Here is a 19,487-nt window from a genome sequence, read left to right as displayed (position 1 = left end):
GGATGACAGAGCGAGACTGTGTCTAAAACAAAAAAAAGAAAAAGAAAAAAGAAAAAAAAGAAACCTGTTCTTCTGTTCTTTCCCATAGCTAAGAGTTCTTTCTGATATTATTTAGCCCACCTCAAGTTTTGATTCTACTGTTTTATGACATATAAATCCATATGAGAATTTGCACATATAAAATGCAGATTGTACTCCAATCTCTACTGTGTATCACATATATTTCACTTTGTAGGCATGTTTTGAACATAGGAAAGTGTGAACCCCAGGAACATGACATTTAAAAAATCAAGGCAGCCACTAGAGAATTTTCTTAAAGCTGTTCATTACAAACCTAAGCATACCCAGGGATCCTCTATCATTCCGCAAAGTCAGGGACATTTTATGCTAATAGTAGACAGGCATTTTGCTCACTTTTAAATAATTGTTTTGCAGTCTGCATTACAGAATTTCCATAAAACCTAATAATTATAGGTAATTTTGAAAAAACACCAAATTTTGAGTTATGAATTAGAATTTCCTATGTAGGTATTAAATACTAAACTATGAGCTAACAGTTTTGTTCATTGGCCAAAAAATATTTTGCCTACTACACAAAGAATATACTTAACAAGTTTAATAGCACAAGAATATAAATATACACACAAAAATATAGATATATGGAGTGAAATAAAATAGAATCCAATTCAGTTTTCAGTCTCTGGAAATTAAGCCACAATTTGGCCATTAATTTACCTCATGAGAAAATTTGTCCTTCTACATTTTATCTTTGAATAATTATGTTCAACAGCCATATACTATTGAAAACCAATATTTGGATGCCTACTTGAAATGAATTGTAAAATATAATTTGCCAGAATATCAGATTTTGAAGAATTATTTTGAAAGTTTGTAGTTTTTATAAGACAGAGCATTGAGTAGATAAAATGTTTTAATTTCTTTCATAAGAAATTAAGAGAGAATATAACAATACATTTTGTTTGAGAAAGGGACAGAAGGCAATAATTCTTATAAACAAAATGTATATATTTGTACAAATTTATTAATGGAAAATAATAGGCAACAAGAGGCAGATAGGTGATGGTGTGCAGATTTAGAGACACATGAGATCTATCATCTGCATGACAGAATTTCCTGGTAGCTAGATTGGAATGATGCAGCGTGGGAAGGAAGGGGCCTGTGGAGCCTTCCAAGCAGTGGTCAGAAACAGAGAATCAGCTGGAACCGCAGGAAACTATTTCCAAGTAAGCTGGTAACATCTGGTCATTATTCGGGTGAATAATTGGTGCTGGGATTGGAGAGGAAGAAATGATGTGTTCCAGCTGGTTAGTGGAGCTGACCAAAGAGACATCTGGATGAATTATCTTTAGAAGTCCATGATGGACCTCAGCTTCTGTGATGTGTCACCAATGAAGATGAAGTCCAAACAAAAGACAGAACTTAAGGGTAGACTCCGGTCCTCAGAAATGCACACTTTCCATTGATGAGGGGCCTTATCCCCAGACAAATAGAAAAAAAACAGGCAGACTGCTATAGCAAGTCCTGTGATATTGGTAGGTATCAAATAAAAAGTTCACATTTCTCACTAAGGCATTCAGCCAATGGATATTAGAAAAGGTCCATTAAGCTTTGGAGAGGCCTGGAGTTCTTTTGAGAATGGGAACAGCATTGGGAATTCACATAGAGATTAATGTCAGCATCAAGCAATCATTTACATGGTCAAAGTTGCATGGCAGAGCGAGTTGGGTATGCTGCATCCTTGGTCTACTTAGGAGTGTATGTCCAAGACCACTGCATGAGTGGAGAAGGAGAGGGGGTACCAGAGCTCTCCATTCACCTCAGTCATTTAGTCTAGGGTGGAAATGAGCCTTCATAGGTATCATAATAATGTAAAGTCTGGAACATAAGTTCCTGGAGAGCCAGTATCTTCTCTATTATTCACCACTCATCATCAGCACATCACTCAGTGCCTAGCACATTTCAGGCACTAAGCAAGCACTTGTTGAATGACTGAATGAAGTAAAAATAAGAGAAAGAGATAGGAGAAATTATGACTTATGCAAATACATAAATTCAGGGGGAAATGTCTATGAAAAATAAAATTGTGAAAATCTGTTCATGTGAGAAATGAAGTATTTTACACAAAACATTTGAATAAGTCTTAGGAGGTCTCTCCATATAAGTACAATGAAAGCATCTCATTCCATCTTTTAAATGTACCAATATTTATTTATGCAGTTGACTATTTAGTTGTTTCTTTCTCCACTTTTTTATTTATAAAGCAAATACTTCTATAAGAAAAAATAAGTCATATGGAGCTTTTAATATCTTCAAGAATCTACTTAAATAATTTGACAGTTTATGTACACTTAAAATGATATTGTTTGCAGTGGGAATTTTGCAGGCACACAGAAAGAATATTGTGTAATTCACTGAAGCAAAATATTAGTAAAATTTAAAAACTGGAAGTTGAATAAATAGATAACATTAACATTAACTTGGCAGAGGTAGGATATTGTTTTGGATCAAAATTATGATTAGCTCCCTGCAAAGAACACATTTTTAAAACAGTAAATTCTCATTTTTTCTAAATACAAGTCAATGTCTGTGAAAGTCAATTCCCAAACTGCCTGAATTTGCAACAATACCATAAACACCATTCTGTGTGAACCATATATAAAACATGTTAGACAAATAATGAATATGTCGGGTTCAGCTCCCACTCAATTCAGCAGGAAAAATTGACCAATATTTAGATGGCATACTTGCCTGCTGAATTTATTTTGGATATCATCCTCATAAGATTTCTATAAGGAATTTCCATTGGTTAATAATTTACTTAGGGAGAACTTTTTCCATCTTTTTACAAAGAAATACATGAGGTCAGAATAATATGATAAAGGCTTTTGTTCTATCTTCTTGATATAATTTTAATAATAACACAATGGAATGTATATAGGCTACCTTATCAAATTAGTTAGTTTTCATTTCTTTATTGCCCAAGGAAAAACAAGATTTATATTTGATTTTATGTGTTTGCATGTATATGAATTACTATCTTTTTGCAGTAGATGCAACATAGGGTATTAAACTTCTTTGACTTCTCCATTGCATCTTAAGAGCCAAGGAGAAAACCTATCACATTCAAGCAGTGAAAGGAATCTGTCACTCTGTAGTGGACTTGGTTGCAGTAGATCATTGTGTAGCATTATGTAACCTCTTTCAATCCCTTTCTTTCAGCTTGTTTTTCTCATCCCAAACAAATCATTAATAATGTTAGTATTCTCCTTTTTAAAAGAAAGTTATGTTTTTGTTTTATATCATATCTAAATAAGTTCAATGAGCTATATGCCTTAGATGTATGAGTAATAGCCACTATGTACAGTAATTGTAAGTTATGGTTGCCACTTCTGGACAGACAGTTGCCTGAATCTTTATTCATGAGTCAAACTTTTTCTTAAACCAAAATACAAATCATTAGACTCTTTTACTCTGGAAAATGTTTCACTTTGACAATAATAAATTACTTTAAGGAGATTATGCAAGCCTCCGGAGCTGAAGACTCACTACATTTTATCTGGGTTGGCTCTCAGTAACTATCAGTTCATGGAAAAAATGAAGCAAGAGGGATAATCAAAAACAAAAGAAGCCAAATAGACAAATAAATTAACAAAGAACCAAAAACATGTCAGATACAAGATTGAATATTTTCAGCATATTGCCCTTTATGTAAATTATTCTCTGAAATAACATGCATTGCTATAACCTTACCAGAGTGTTGGAGACAAATAGCATACAATCTGAAAAAGCAGTATCTTATTAAAAGCATGCCATTTTCTTTGATATTTGCTCAAAATATTAATTTCTTAATTTAAAAAATCTAACTTATTTGTTATAAATTTAAAAACAAAATAGTAGACCAAAAATAAAGGGAGATTTAATGTTTGAGTGGAGGGATTTCTTTATCGAGGCATAGTGTACTTAAATTGAGATGATTCTTTAGTTAGCCTGTTATATCTAAGTAGAAAAACCTGATTCAAGATAGGAGCATCTAGGGTACTTATGCTCAGTTTCAGTACCAACCATTAGGACTTAGGATCACAGAAATAGTATTTTTAAAACCAGCAAAGCTATCTTTAACATTTGAGAAAGATTGTCATGTAGCAATCTCTGGAGTTCTCTATCAGCCACTAAAAGCTAGAAAATATTTAGTAATAATTAGCTTGCAATGAAATATATTTTGTTTTTGTTTAAATGGAAAGGAGAAAATCAGTATCAAATTGGTTAAAAGAGGGAAATGATCAGAATAAGCATAAGCACAGACTTCCAAGTACTATAAACAATCTGGTAAGGAAAGAGATGAAAACCATAACAAAGAATCAAGTTAAGAATACAAAAAAGAAAATTAGAATCAATTACAGAGGAATATATATGTGTGTGTATATATATATGTATAAAATAGACAATTTTTAATTTAATCTACTTACACCTTGCTATAACCTAGTTTTTTGGGTTTTCTTCTCACTAACTTCATTGTATTGTTCCAAATCTATATTATATATTTTATTGTAGAAAGTTAAGAATACAAGCAAGTAGAAATAAGAATCAAAATGTTCTTAAAGACAAAATGTAAAAAAAAACACTTCAATTTTTTTCGCAAAAATAATGATAGATAGGGTTTACTAACACTTTCAGGCAGACCCTGCCATAATTGACTACATGTATTATTTAGTTCATATAAAAGCCCTAAGTAACAGGAACTCTTATAATTTCACTGCTCTTAAAGTTTAGAGTTGTTTTGGTCAGATAATCAATAAGTAAGAAAACCTCTTTTTGGAGAAGCATATTCACTGTAATCTTAAAATTCTCTCAGCCTTTTGATTTAGATAATACATTGGGAATTAGTATATGATATTTTGATACATCAAGCATCTTCATTGTATGTTGGGTATGTTAATACTTATTTCCATTTTTACATAATGTTGACAGTATCTGTATGGAAACATTGCAAAACAGAAGAAAAGAATAAAGTATAATACCTAGATTCATCAAATAGTCAGTAAATAATGTATTAGTTTGCTGTGGCTTCCAGACCATATTCCATCAGCTTGGTGTCTTAAACAATAGAAATTTATTTTCTCACAATTTATAGAAACTGGAAATCTAAGATCAAGGTGTCAGCAGATTTTATTTCTTTTGAGACTTTTCTTCTTGGCTTGAAGATGGCTATCTTCTCCCTGTTTCTTCACATGATCTTGTCTCTGTGCCTGTTTGTGTCCTAGTTTTCTCTTCTAACAAGGACACCATTCAAATTGGATTAGGGCCTACCCTGATGATACCATTTTAACTTCATTACTTCCTTAAAGTTCCTATCTTCAAAAAGTCACATTCTGAGGTTCTGGGAATTAGGACTTCAACATATGAATTTTGGGTGACTCTACTCAGCCAATAGCAGATCCAATTATATACTTTTTAAAACTGTGTGTGGAGATTGTTTAGGGAATTACATATTAAGGTATACAAGCGATATGGTTTGGCTGTGTCCCCTCCCAAAGCTCATCTTGAATTGTAGCTCCCACAATTCCCATGTGTTGTAGGAGGAAACTGGTGGGAGGTAATTGCATCATGTGGGCAATTTCACCCATACTGTTCTCATGACAGTGAATAAGTCTCACAAGATCTGATGGTTTTATAAGAGGAATTTCCCTGCCAAAGATTTCTCTTCGCTTGCCATCATCTATGTAAGACATGACTTTGGTCCTCTTTGTCTTCCACCATGATTGTGAGGTCTCATCAGGCATGTGGAACTGTGAGTCAATTAAATCTCTTTCCTTTCTAAATTATCTAGTCTCAGATATGTCTTTATCAGCAGTATGAAAATGGACTGATACAGTAACTTGGTATTGGTAGAGTGGGGCGCTTCTGCAAAGATATCTGAAAATGTGGAAGCGACTTTGGAACTGGGTAAGAGGCAGGGGATGGAACAGTTTCAAGGGCTCAGAAGAAGACAGGAAAATGTAGGAAAGGTTAGGACTCCCTAGAGACTTGTTGAATGGCTTTATCCAAAATGCTGATAGCAACATGGACAATGAAGTCTGGGCTGAGGTGAACTCAGATGGAAATGAAGAACTCATTGGGAACTGGAGCAAAGGTAACTCTTATTAGTTGTAGCAAAGAGACTGGCAGCATTTTGTCCCTGCCATAGAGATTTGTGGAAGTTTGAACTTAAGAGAGATGATTTAGGGTATCTAGCAGAAATTTCTAAGCAGCAAAGCATTCAGGAGGTTACTCTGGTGCTGTTTAAGGCATTCAGTATTATAAGGGAGCATAAAAGTTTGAAAAATTTGCAGCCTGACAATGTGATAGAAAAGAAAATCCTTTTCCTGAGGAGAAATTCAAGCCAGCTGCAGAAATTTGCATAAGTAAATATGATCTGAATGTTAATCACCAAGACAAGGGGTAAAATATCTCCAGGGCATACCAGAGGTCTTCACAGCAGCCCCTCCCATCAAAGGCCTGGATGCCTAGGAGGAAAAAATGGTTTCCTGGGCCTAGACCCAGGGTCCCCTGGCTGTGTGCAGCTTAGGGACTTAGTGCCCTTCATCCCAGCTGCTCAAGACATGGCTGAAAGAAGTGAATGTAGAACTTAGGTTGTGGCTTCAGAAGGTGCAAGTCCCAAGCCTTGACAGTTTCCATGTGGTGTTGAGCTTGTGAGTGCACCAAAGTTAAGGATTGGGGTTTGGGAACCTCTGCTTAGATTTCAGATGAGGTATGGAAATGCCAGGATGCCCAGCCAGAAGTTTGCTGCAGAGGTGGGGCCTTCATGGAGAACCTCTGCTAGGGCAGATAAGAAATGAATTGTGGGGTTAGAGCCCCCACACAGAGTCCCTACTGGGGCATGGCCTAGTGGAGCTGTGAGAAGAAGGTCATCATTCTCCAGACCCCAGAGTGGTATATCCACTGACAGCTTGCATTGTGCACCTGGAAAAGCCACAGACACTCAATACCAGTCCATGAAAGTAGCCAAGAGGGAAGCTGTACCCTGCAAAGCCACAGGGGTGGAGCTGCCCAAGACCATGGGATCCCACCTCTTGTATCAGTGTGACCTGGATGTAAGACATGGAGTCAAAGGAGACCATTTTGTTAAGACTTGACTTACCCTGTCAAATCTTTGGTAAGATTTGACTTACCCTGTAAGATTTGGCTGCCCTGCTGGATTTCAGACTTGCATGGGGCCTGTAGCCTCTTTGTTTTGGCCAATTTCTCCCATTTGGCATGGGTGTATTTACCCAATGCCTGTACCTCCATTGTATCTTGGAAGTAACTAACTTGCTTTTGATTTTACAGGCTCATAGGTGGAAAGTACTTGCCTTGTCTCAGATGAGATGTTGGACTGTGAACTTTTGAGTTAATGCTGAAATGATTTATTGAGTCATGACTTCTGAGTTAATGCTGAAATGACTTAAGACTTTGGAGGACTGTTGGGAAGGCATGGTTGGTTTTGAAATGTGAGGACATGAGATTTGGGAAGGAACAGGAGAAAAATGATATGCTTTGGCAGTGTCTGCACTCAAATCTCATCTTGTATTGTAGCTCCCACAATTCCCACATGTTGTGGGAGGAACCTGGTGGGAAGTAATTGAATCATGGAGATGGGTCTTTCCAGTGCTGTTCTCATGATGGTGAATAACTCTCATGAGATCTGATGGTTCTGTAAGGGAGAGTTTCCCTGTACAAGCTCTCTCTTTGCCTGCTGCCATCCATGCAAGATGTGACTTTGCTCCCCCTTGCCTTCACTATGATTGTGAGGCCACCCCAGTCATATGAAACTGTGAGTCAATTAAACCTCTCTCCTTTCAAATTACCCAGTCTTGGGTATGTCTTTATCAGCAGTGTGAAAATGGACTAATATAACAGGCATACCTCAAAGATACTGCACGTTTGTTTCCAGACCACAGCAATAAAGCAAACATTGTAATAAAACAAGATATACAAACTTTTTGGCTTCTCATTGCATATAAATTTATGTTTACATTACATTGCAGTCTATTAAATGTCATAGCACCATATCTTTAAAAACATATATACCTTAATTTAAAAATGCTTTAATGCTGAGACATCATAACAATCATCTGCACCTTCAGGGAGCCATAATCTCTTTGCTGGTGGAGAGTCTTGCCTTAATATTGACTGCTTACTAACAATGGTGAAGTTTGCTGAATGTTGGGGAGGTTGTGGCAATTTCTTAAAGTAAGACAACAATTACTTTTGCTACATCAACAGACTTCCTTCCCTGAAAGATTTCTCTATAGTATATGATGCTATTTGATAGCATTTTACCCACAGTAGAAATTCTTTCAAAATTGGAGTCAATCCTCTTAAACACTGCTGCTTCTTTATCAAATAAATTTCCAAAATATTCTAAATTATTTGTTTTCATATCAGCAATATTCACAGTACCTTCACCAAGAGCAGGTTTAATCTCAAGAAACCATTTTTTTTATCATTGAAAGGAAGCAACTCTTGATCCATTCAAGTTTGACTGTGAGATTGTAGCAATTAAGTCACATATTCAAGCTCCACTTACAATTCTACTTCTCTTGCTGTTTCCATCAGATCTGCAGTTACTTCCTCCAGTGAAGTCTTGAACTTCTCAAAATCATCCATGAGGGTTGGAATCAACTTCTTCAAAATGCCTTTTAATGTTGACATGTTACCATCTTCCCATGAAGTACAAATATTCTTAATGGTATCTAGAATGGTGAATAATTTCCAGAAGTTTTTCAACTTACTTTGCCAGGATCCATCAGAGTAACCACTGTCTACAGCAGCTAGAGCCTTATGAAATGTATTTCCTGGAAAATAAGACTCGAAAGTCAAAATTACAACTTGATTTTTGGGCTACAGAATGGATATTGTGTTAACAGCCATGAAAACAGCATTAATCCTGTATATCTTTATCAGTGTTCTTGAGTGACCAGGTGCATTGTCAATGAACAGTAATATTTTGAAATAAATCTTTTATTCTGAGCAGTAGATCTCAACATGGGCTTAAAATATTCAGTAAACCATGCTGTAAATAGATGTGCTGTTATCCAAGCTTTGTTGTTCTGTTTCTAGGGGCACAGGCAGAGTAAATTTAGAAAAATTCTTAAGGCCCCTAGGATGTCCAGAATAGTAAATAAGCATTGGCTTCAATTAAAGTCCTCAGCTGCATCAGCCCCTAACAAGAGGGTTAGCCTGTTTTATGAAGTGTTGAAGCTAGGCATTGACTTCTCTTTCACTGTGAAAGTCCTTGATGACATCTCTCATTACAAGGCTTTGTCTACGTTGACAATCTTTTAGTGCAGCCACCTTCATCAGTTATCTCAGTTAAATCTTCTGCATAACTTGCAGCAGCTCCTACATCAGCGCTTGCTGCTTCACCTTGCCTTTTTATGTTATAGGGATGGCTTCTTTCTTTAAACCTCATGAACCAGCCTCTGCTAACTTCCAACTGTTCTTCTGCAGCTTCCTCATAGAATTGAAGGGATTGAGGGCTTTACTCTGGATTAGGCTTTGTCTAAAGGGAATGTTGTGGCTGGTCTGATCTTCTATTCAGACCACTCAGACTTTATTCATATCAGTAATAAGGCTGTTTTGCTTTATTATCATTCATGTCTTCACTGGAATAGCACTTTTAATTTCCTTCAAGAACTTTTACTTTGAATTCACAACTTTATTGCTTGACACAAGAGGGCTAGCTTTTTGCCCAACTTTATTTTTGAAATGCCTTCCTCACTAACTTTAATAATTTTTAATTTTTCGTTTAAAGTGAGAGATATGCAACACTTCCTTTACGTGAACACTTACAGGTAATGGTAGGGAGTTTAATCAACCTAATTTTAATATTGTTGTCTCAGGGAATAGAGATGCTTCAAGAGAGAGAGAAAGATGGAGAAGGACCAGTCAGTGGAGCAGTCAGAACACATACAACATTTATCAGTTAAGGCTGTGGTCTTACATAAGTGTCATTTGTGGTGCCTCAAAACCATTAGAATAGTAACATTAAAATAATCACTGATCACAGATCACCAGCAGATATAATAATAATTATTTGTATATATTGTTGAAGTTTAAATATTGTGAGAATTCTCAAAATATGACACAGAGTCACAATGTGAGTACGTGGTGTTGGAAAATGTTTCTGATGAACTTGCTCAATGCAGGATTGTCACAAACCATCTGTTTGTAAAAACAAGCAAACAAAAACCCACTGCAATAAAATGAATTGCAATAAAACAAAGTATGCCTGTATTAAGAGCCCTAGCATTTGAGATTTCTTAGAATATGTGCTTTATCTTGAAAACACTATTCTCCAAATATATTGGCTTATATGCTGATTAGGGATTGAATTAGAAATCGTGTAAATAATAAATTTATTTCTCAGATACAAAATATCAGTTAACTATAGACAGCTCCCAACTTACCTATGGCTCATCTTATGATTTTTCAATATTACAATGGTGTGAAATGATACACATTCAGTAGAAGTCATACTTTAAATTTTGAATTTTGATCTTTTTTAGTGCTAGTGGTATGTGGCAGAATACTCTTTTGAAATTCTGGGCAGCGGCAGCAAACCTCAGCTCCCAGTCAGCCACAGGATCACAAGGCTTAACAATGATATTCAAGAATGTACTGAGTTGCCCAAGATACTTGAATATTGTGTTTAAATGTTCATCATGTCTACAAAATGCCCATTCATTATGTCTACAAAATGCCCATTTTTAACTTATGATATTTTCAACTTACACTAGGTATATGGGAACATAACCCCATTGTAAGTTAAGGAGCATTTGTATTTAGAAGACAGTGAAATGTTATGTATTTATCTTCTGTTTTAAAATATCATATCTTTTTATATTTACCTGCTGCTGTGAGCAAAATTGACTTAGTGTAGGGTTCTATAACATTAATATGTGAGTACATGAATAGTACAACAAGATCAAACCCTCAGTTTCCAGATAAGCAAAGTTATCTTAATGCTGGGTACCAGAGTTAACAATCACATTGAGTTTTATTTTTTCAGCTGTGTAAAGTCTGGTTTTAGAACACAAGTTAATGAACATTTCTGCCTTCATGTTAAAAAAAGTGTGTTAGCCAATATTTAAATTCTGTAATACTGTTATGAAGACCCCTTCTCTATACTTCTAAATTAAAGAAAAAAAAACTAAATGGAAATTATTACAATAAATGATTATATTTTAATTATGTAAGTAATTTGTCTTCACTGTTAGAATTTTATATTAATAGTGTTGTCAAAAAATAATTAAATCAGAGAAAATGATAAACAATTATGTTTTCAACCTTCCAAATTCTTTATTTGTAAATTATACATCCTGTGATATAGATAACAATGTGATAGTATCTACATAATATTGGAATATCCAGGTCAAAATTTAAAATTACAGATATGATAGATATATTATTTTTAATGTAACATTGTAATATATCCTGCATTATATTATACTTTATATATCTTATATATATTATAAGATATAATGTATAATAAAATAATATTATATACACCATTTTGCTGCCTACTTATTGATTTTATCTGATGTGTATAGACTCATGTGCCATACATTTAATGATCTTATTTCATATTCCATCTTCCATCTTGATAGAATATCATTGTATAATATTCAGTAATTTTGTATGCATCCCCCTATTGCTTTAAGTGTAAGTTGCTTTTATTATTTTATGATATACACTAATACATTGAGAATTCCAAAGAACTTCTCTGATTATATTTTTTAATTACATCTAAATTTATAACATATGCATAAGAACAGTTTTAAAATCACATTAAAACTACATAGTAATTTGACATATGTGCATATATAATTTGTTATTTACGTGTATATACATTATGTATAACTATCCCATGTTATTGGTACATTTGTTCATTTCTCCTAGATGTGAACCTAAAGTCAGACGTTAAAATTGAATGCATGTTTATCTAATGAATAATAGATGGCTGCTAGGCATATATTTCATGTTGCAGAATATAGTATCCAATGTAGTGATCCACAACTATTTGAAAAATATTTTCTATTCAGACATGATACAAATACCTCCTCTTGTTTATAGGACCTACCATCTTATTATGAGTTGTAAACTTGCAATATTTAATGTCTAGGCTGCCTGCATTATTTTTTATTTGTTATTATTATTATACTTTAAGTTCTAGGGTACATGTGCATAACGTGCAGGTTTGTTACATATGTATACTTGTGCCATGTTGGTGTGCTGCACCCATTAACTCGTCAGCACTCATCAACTCGTCATTTACATCAGGTATAACTCCCAATGAAATGCCTCCCCCCTCCCCCCTCCCCCTCCCCATGATAGGCCCCGGTGTATGATGTTCCCCTTCCCGAGTCCAAGTGATCTCATTGTTCTGTTCCCACCTAAGAGTGAGAACATGCGGTGTTTGGTTTTCTGTTCTTGTGATAGTTTGCTAAGAATGATGGTTTCCAGCTGCATCCATGTCCCTACAAAGGACACAAACTCATCCTTTTTTATGGCTGCAGAGTATTCCATGTTGTATATGTGCCACATTTTTTTAATCCAATCTGTCACTGATGGACATTTGGGTTGATTCCAAGTCTTTGCTATTGTGAATAGTGCCGCAATAAACATACGTGTGCATGTGTCTTTATAGCAGCATGATTTATAATCCTTTGGGTATATACCCAGTAATGGGATGGCTGGGTCATATGGTACATCTAGCTTCACATTCTTGAGGAATTGCCATACTGTTTTCCATAATGGTTGAACTAGTTTACAATCCCACCAACAGTGTAAAAGTGTTCCTATTTCTCCATATCTTCTCCAGCACCTGTTGTTTCCTGACTTTATAATGATCACCATTGTAACTGGTGTGAGATGGTATCTCATTGTGGTTTTGATTTGCATTTCGCTGATGGCCAGTAATGATGAGCATTTTTTCATGTGTCTGTTGGCTGTATGAATGTCTTCTTTTGAAAAATGTCTGTTCATATCCTTTGCCCACTTTTGGATGGGGTTGTTTGTTTTTTTATTGTAAATTTGTTAGAGTTCTTTGTAGGTTCTGGATATTAGCCCTTTGTCAGATGAGTAGATTGCAAAAATTTTCTCCCATTCTGTAGGTTGCCTGTTCACTCTGATGGTAGTTTCTTTTGCTGTGCAGAAGCTCTTTAGTTTAATTAGATCCCATTTGTCAATTTTGGCTTTTGCTGCCGTTGCTTTTGGTGTTTCAGACATGAAGTCTTTACCCATGCCTATGTCCTGAATGGTACTACCTAGGTTTTCCTCTAGGGTTTTTATGGTATTAGGTCTAACATTTAAGCCTCTAATCCATCTTGAATTAATTTTCATATAAGGAGTAAGGAAAGGATCCAGTTTCAGCTTTCTACATATGGCTAGCCAATTTTCCCAGCACCATTTATTAAATAGGGAATCCTTTCCCCATTTCTTGTTTCTCTCAGGTTTGTCAAAGATCAGATGGCTGTAGATGTGTGGTATTATTTCTGAGGACTCTGTTCTGTTCCATTGGTCTATATCTCTGTTTTGGTACCAGTACTATGCTGTTTTGGTTACTGTAGCCTGGTAGTATAGTTTGAAGTCAGGTAGCGTGATGCCTCCAGCTTTGTTCTTTTGACTTAGGATTGTCTTGGAGATGTGGGCTCTTTTTTGGTTCCATATGAACTTTAAAGCAGTTTTTTCCAATTCTGTGAACAAACTCATTGGTAGCTTGATAGGGATGGCATTGAATCTATAAATAACCTTGGGCAGTATGGCCATTTTCATGATATTGATTCTTCCTATCCATGAGCATGGTATGTTCTTCCATTTGTTTGTGTCCTCTTTTATTTCACGGAGCAGTGGTTTGTAGTTCTCCTTGAAGAGGTTCTTTACATCCCTTGTAAGTTGGATTACTAGGTATTTTATTCTCTTTGAAGCAATTGTGAATGGAAGTTCATTCATGATTTGGCTCTCTGTTTGTCTGTTACTGGTGTATAAGAATGCTTGTGATTTTTGCACATTAATTTTGTATCCTGAGACTATTTTGAAGTTGCTTATCAGCTCAAGGAGATTTTGGGCTGAGACAATGGGGTTTTCTAAATATACAATCATGTCATCTGCAAACAGGGACAATTTGACTTCTTCTTTTCCTAACTGAATACCCTTGATTTCTTTCTCTTGCCTGATTGCCCTAGCCAGAACTTCCAACACTATGTTGAATAGGAGTGGTGAGAGAGGGCATCCCTGTCTTGTGCCAGTTTCCAAAGGGAATTTTTCCAGTTTTTGCCCATTCAGTATGATATTGGCTGTGGGTTTGTCATAAATAGCTCTTATTATTTTGAGGTACATTCCATCAATACCGAATTTATTGAGCATTTTTAGCATGAAGGGCTGTTGAATTTTGTCAAAAGCCTTTTCTGCATCTGTTGAGATAATGATGTGGTTCTTGTCTTTGGTTCTGTTTATATGCTGGATTATGTTTATTGATTTGCGAATGTTGAACCAGCCTTGCATCGCAGGGATGAAGCCCACTTGATCATGGTGGATAAGCTTTTTGATGTGCTGCTAAATCCGGTTAGCCAGTATTTTATTGAGGATTTTTGCATCGATGTTCACCAGGGATATTGGTCTAAAATTCTCTTTTTTTGTTGTGTCTCTGCCAGGCTTTGGTATCAGGATGATGTTGGCCTCATAAAATGAGTTAGGGAGGATTCCCTCTTTTTCTATTGATTGGAATAGTTTCAGAAGGAATGGTACCAGCTCCTCCTTGTACCCCTGGTAGAATTCAGCTGTGAATCCATCTGGTCCTGGACTTTTTTCATTGGTAGGCTATTAATTATTGCCTCAATTTCAGAGCCTGCTATTGGTCTATTCAGGGATTCAACTTCTTCCTGGTTTAGTCTTGGAAGAGTGTAAGTGTCCAGGAAATTATCCATTTCTTCTAGATTTTCTAGTTTATTTGCGTAGAGGTGTTTATAGTATTCTCTGATGGTAGTTTGTATTTCTGTGGGGTCGGTGGTGATATCACCTTTGCCATTTTTTATTGCATCTATTTGATTCTTCTCTCTTTTCTTCTTTATTAGTCTTGCTAGTGGTCTGTCAATTTTGTTGATCTTTTCCAAAAACCAACTCCTGGATTCATTGATTTTTTGGAGGGTTTTTTGTGTCTGTATCTCCTTCAGTTCTGCTCTGATCTTAGTTATTTCTTGCCTTCTGCTAGCTTTCGAATGTGTTTGCTCTTGCTTCTCTAGTTCTTTTAATTGTGATGTTAGAGTGTCAATTTTAGATCTTTCCAGCTTTCTCTTGTGGGCATTTAGTGCTATAAATTTCCCTCTACACACTGCTTTAAATGTGTCCCAGAGATTCTGGTATGTTGTATCTTTGTTCTCATTGGTTTCAGGGAACATCTTTATTTCTGCCTTCATTTCGTTATGTACCCAGTAGTCATTCAGGTGCAGGTTGTTCATTTTCCATGTAGTTGAGTGGTTTTGATTGAATTTCTTAGTCCTGAGTTCTAGTTTGATTGCACTGTGGTCTGAGAGACAGTTTGTTATAATTTCTGTTCTTGTACATTTGCTGAGGAGTGTTTTACTTCCAAATACGTGGTCAATTTTGGAATAAGTGCGATGTGGTGCTGAGAAGAATGTATATTCTGTTGATTTGGGGTGGAGAGTTCTATAGATGTCTATTAGGTCTGCTTGCTGCAGAGATGAGTTCAATTCCTGGATATCCTTGTTAACTTTCTGTCTCGTTGATCTGTCTAATGTTGACAGTGGAGTGTTGAAGTCTCCCATTATTATTGTATGGGAGTCTAAGTCTCTTTGTAAGTCTCTAAGGACTTGCTTTATGAATCTGGGTGCTCCTGTATTGGGGGCATATATATTTAGGATAGTTAGCTCTTCCTGTTGAATTGATCCCTTTACCATTATGTAATGGCCTTCTTTGTCTCTTTTGATCTTTGATGGTTTAAAGTCCGTTTTATCAGAGACTAGTATTGCAACCCCCGCTTTTTTTTGTTCTCCATTTGCTTGGTAAATCTTCCTCCATGCCTTTATTTTGAGCCTATGTATGTCTCTGCATGTGAAATGGGTCTCCTGAATACAGCAGACTGATGGATCTTGACTCTTTATTCAGTTTGCCAGTCTGTGTCTTTTAATTGGACCATTTAGTCCATTTACATTTAAGGTTAATATTGTTATGTGTGAACTTGATCCTGCCATTATGATATTAACTGGTTATTTTGCTCGTTAGTTGATGCAGTTTCTTCCTAGCCTCGATGGTCTTTACATTTTGGCATGTTTTTGCAATGGCTGGTACTGGTTGTTCCTTTCCATGTTTAGTGCTTCCTTCAGGGTCTCTTGTAAGGCAGGCCTGGTGGTGACAAAATCTCTAAGTATTTGCTTATCTGTAAAGGATTTCATTTCTCCTTCACTTATGAAACTTAGTTTGGCTGGATATGAAATTCTGGGTTTAAAATTCTTTTCTTTAAGAATGTTGAATATTGGCCCCCACTCTCTTCTGGCTTGTAGAGTTTCTGCCGAGAGATCTGCTGTTAGTCTGATGGGCTTCCCTTTGTGGGTAACCTGACCTTTCTCTCTGGCTGCCCTTAAGATTTTTTCCTTCATTTCAACTTTGGTGAATCTGGCAATTATGTGTCTTGGAGTTGCTCTTCTCGAGGAGTATCTTTGTGGTGTTCTCTGTATTTCCTGGATTTGAATGTTGGCCTGCCCTACTAGGTTGGGGAAGTTCTCCTGGATGATATCCTGAAGAGTGTTTTCCAACTTGGTTCTATTTTCCCCCTCACTTTCAGGCACCCCAATCAGACGTAGATTTGGTCTTTTTACATAATCCCATACTTCTTGCAGGCTTTGTTCATTTCTTTTTCTTCTTTTTTCTTTTGGTTTCTCTTCTCGCTTCATTTCATTCATTTGATCCTCAATCGCTGATACTCTTTCTTCCAGTTGATCGAGTCAGTTACTGAAGCTTGTTCATTTGTCACGTATTTCTTGTGTCATGGTTTTTGTCTCTTTCATTTCGTTTGTGAGCTTCTCTGCATTAATTACTCTAGCCATCAATTCTTCCACTTTTTTTTCAAGATTTTTAGTTTCTTTGCGCTGGGTACGTAATTCCTCCTTTAGCTCTGAGAAGTTTGATGGACTGAAGCCTTCTTCTCTCATCTTTTCAAAGTCATTCTCCGTCCAGCTTTGATCCGTTGCTGGAGATGAGCTGCACTCCTTTGCCGGGGGAGATGCGCTCTTATTTTTTGAATTTCCAGCTTTTCTGCCTTGCTTTTTCCCCATCTTTGTGGTTTTATCTGCCTCTGGTCTTTGATGCTGGTGACGTACTGATGGGGTTTTGGTGTAGCTGTCCTTCCTGTTTGATAGTTTTCCTTCTAACAGTCAGGACCCTCAGCTGTAGGTCTGTTGGAGATTGCTTGAGGTCCACTCCAGACCCTGTTTGCCTGGGTATCAGCAGCAGAGGCTGCAGAAGATAGAATATTGCTGAACAGCAAGTGTACCTGTCTGATTCTTGCTTTGGAAGCTTCCTCTCAGGGGTGTACTCCACCCTGTGAGGTGTGGGGTGTCAGACTGCCCCTAGTGGGGGATGTCTCCCATTTAGGCTACTCAGGGGTCAGGCAGTTAGGCTATCCACTTGAGCAGGCAGTCTGTCCCTTCTCAGATCTCAACCTCCATGTTGGGAGATCCACTGCTCTCTTCAAAGCTGTCAGACAGAGTCATTTGCGTCTGCAGAGGTTTCTGCTGCTTTTCTTGTTGTTTATCTGTGCCCTGTCCCCAGAGGTGGAGTCTACAGAGACAGGCAGGTTTCCTTGAGCTGCTGTGAGCTCCACCCAGTTCGAGCTTCCCAGCGGCTTTGTTTACCTACTTAAGCCTCAGCATTGACGGGCACCCCTCCCCCAGCCTCGCTGCTGCCTTGTGGTTAGATCGCAGACTGCTGTGCTAGCAATGAGGGAGGCTCTGTGTGCGTGGGACCCTCCCGGCCAGGTGTGGGATATAATCTCCTGGTGTGCCTGTTTGCTTAAAGTGCAGTTTTGGGGTGGGAGTTACCCGATTTTCCAGGTGTTGTGTGTCTCAATTCTCCCGACTAGGAAAAGGAATTCCCTTCCCCCTTGTGCTTCCCAGGTGAGGCGATGCCTCGCCCTGCTTCAGCTCTCGCTGGTCGGGCTGCAGCAGCTGACCAGCACCGATTGTCCGGCACTCCCTAGTGAGATGAACCCAGTACCTCAGTTGAAAATGCAGAAATCACTGGTCTTCTGTGTCGCTAGCGCTCGGAGTTGGAGACTGGAGCTGTTCCTATTCGGCCATCTTGCTCTGCCCTCCCTGATTATATTTTAAGATTAACATCTAGAATTAGAATTTGTAGAATGAAAATAATGCACATATTTAAAGCTTTAGAATCCTGGGTCAAGTTCCTCTTCAGAAAAACAGAATAGTTTATACACAATTCACAAAAATATTTGAGGATACCCAATTTCTTACATGCCTATAAATTCTACTGACATTGTTTTCAACCAAGTAATTGAATAATGATATATTTTGCCTATAATTTATGTCCTCTAGTTCACATTTGTTAACAACTATTAAAGTTCTTTAGGGGATTTCTTCTTTATATTTTTGCCCATTTTTTTGTTAATGTGTCCTAAATAGTTACAATATTAATAAAAATTCATAACTACCAATTATTGGGTACTTTCCATTACAGGTACTTTCTAAGTACTTTATGTGTACCTAATCATCATGCTCTCAAAACTTTCCTAATATGAAAATAGTATTATTATCCCCACTTGACAAGTAGGTGGAAGATTCAAGGTTTGAAACCAAGAAGTTTGGCTTCAGTGTCTACCTTCATATCCCTCATATAATGTTGTCCACCTTTATTTTTGTGTTTATGCCTCTTTATACAAGAAAGATTTTTTTTGAACTACATTTTAAATATTATTTAATTTTAAATGACCTTATTGTTAGCCATATGTGGTTAGTGGCTAATATTGTTTGTTTGTTTGTTTTAATTATACTGTATGTTCTAGGGTAGATGTGTACAACGTGCAGGTTTGTTACATATGTATACATGTGCCATGTTGGTGTGCTGCATCCATTAACTTGTCACTTACATTAGGTAGATCTCCTAATGCTATCCCTCCCCCCTCTCCCTGCCCCACAACAGGCCCCGGTGTGTGATGTCCCTTACTGTGTCCAAGTGATCTCACTGTTCAATTCCCACCTAGGAGTGAGAACATGTGGTATTTGGTTTTCTGTTCTTGCAATGGTTTGCTGAGAATGATGGTTTCCAGCTGCATCCATGTCCCTACAAAGGACACGAACTCATCTTTTTTTTTATAGCTGCATAGCATTCCATGGTGTATATGTGCCACATTTTCTTAATCCAGTCTGTCATTGATGGACTTTTGGATTGGTTCC

Source organism: Chlorocebus sabaeus, chromosome 23 (assembly GCF_047675955.1).
Source record: "Chlorocebus sabaeus isolate Y175 chromosome 23, mChlSab1.0.hap1, whole genome shotgun sequence".
Taxonomy (NCBI): Eukaryota; Metazoa; Chordata; class Mammalia; order Primates; family Cercopithecidae; genus Chlorocebus; species Chlorocebus sabaeus.
This window is presented reverse-complemented; position numbering follows the sequence as displayed.